Source organism: Belonocnema kinseyi, chromosome 5, assembly GCF_010883055.1.
Source record: "Belonocnema kinseyi isolate 2016_QV_RU_SX_M_011 chromosome 5, B_treatae_v1, whole genome shotgun sequence".
Lineage (NCBI taxonomy): Eukaryota > Metazoa > Arthropoda > Insecta > Hymenoptera > Cynipidae > Belonocnema > Belonocnema kinseyi.
The window spans coordinates 146975897-146977238 of NC_046661.1; positions in this window are offsets into that span (position 1 = coordinate 146975897).

The window sequence follows — 1342 nt, forward strand, 5'->3', positions numbered from 1 at the left end:
ATGTAGACTACTCTCATAACTCTCCATGTCTTTGGAACACATCCTAACGCCAGAATAGTCCTAGAAAGTCTCACGAGTGGCCATCTAATGATCTCTTCAGCTATCTGTAATGGGACTGGATGTATGCCATCCGCAGTATAAGATTTTTATGGGTGGAAAGACTTCAGGGCACACTTGACCCTTGGACGATGAGCCCTTTTCTCTGTTCTAAGCCTTAGTGGTGTTTATCGGCATTGTAGTTGGCGTTGTTCCATCTGCACCAGATGCTCTGCTGGACTGCTGCCATTACCTCTTCAGTGACCTCTTCAGGGAACCGTTGATATGTTTCTTCTTTTTGAGGGTCTTATTGTCCGCTCCCGTTTCCATAGGCTCTGTGAAAGAAATCGTCAATTCCTCTGAGGAGAGTAAGGAGCACATCCGCTACCTGAGTTTCGCTTGTCGAAGAAAAATATTACAGAGCACTACATTCAGGGTAAGACTATTTACTCGAGGAGGTCGTCCGATATCTGGAGAGGCCGTTAGAACTCCTTGGTAATCCCGAGGTGTCAAAGGGCCACGGGCACGATCACTCTACACCCATGGCTGAGGAGGATCATCACATTGAGCGAGATATATGTGGAAAAATCCCGTGAACTTTTACGTAACATGAAAAAATTCATATTACAAAACTTTTTCGGCTTGTATTAAATTTTTTTAATCAGTCGGGTTAGTGTCAGACTAGTGTTAGACTTCCCGCTTCTTATTTGGTACGTGCAAAAAAGTGGAATTTTTTACTATGTGCCAAATTCTGTTTACGTATTACCTCATTGTAGATTTGCCTACGGATTTTCCCGCCCACTATAAGAGACATTTTAACTTGTAAACTTTCATTTAAAAAAAATTGGGCCACAGCGAAAATATAAGCATAAAATAAAATCATGAAATTATATAAATTTTATTCAATCAAAGAACATGTGGCGATAAATTTTATTCAACAAAGGCCGGTATCTCTGTGAATGAAAATTCCTTATAAGAAACTTTTCATTACCATTCCAAAAAAGTATGATCTTGAATGCTCCGTTTTTCCGGTAAATTTGAGAACTTTCTTTAAAACTGTTGTCCGGACGCTCGAACTATTAATTTCTTTTCTGCGTTTTACAATGTTCAGAGCCGTACGCAGTAGGTGCGTTTTTTGAAGGTACAAATAGCGGTAATTTCCCAAGGAATGACTATGCCTAGAAAACGATGCCGCAAGTCCACCATAGTTAAGGACCAACTCATTTCTGTTTTACTAACCATGTGGCACCGGCGGCCATTTTCATGGCAAAGCCAGCCACAACGACAAAAGCGGAAATTACCGAAT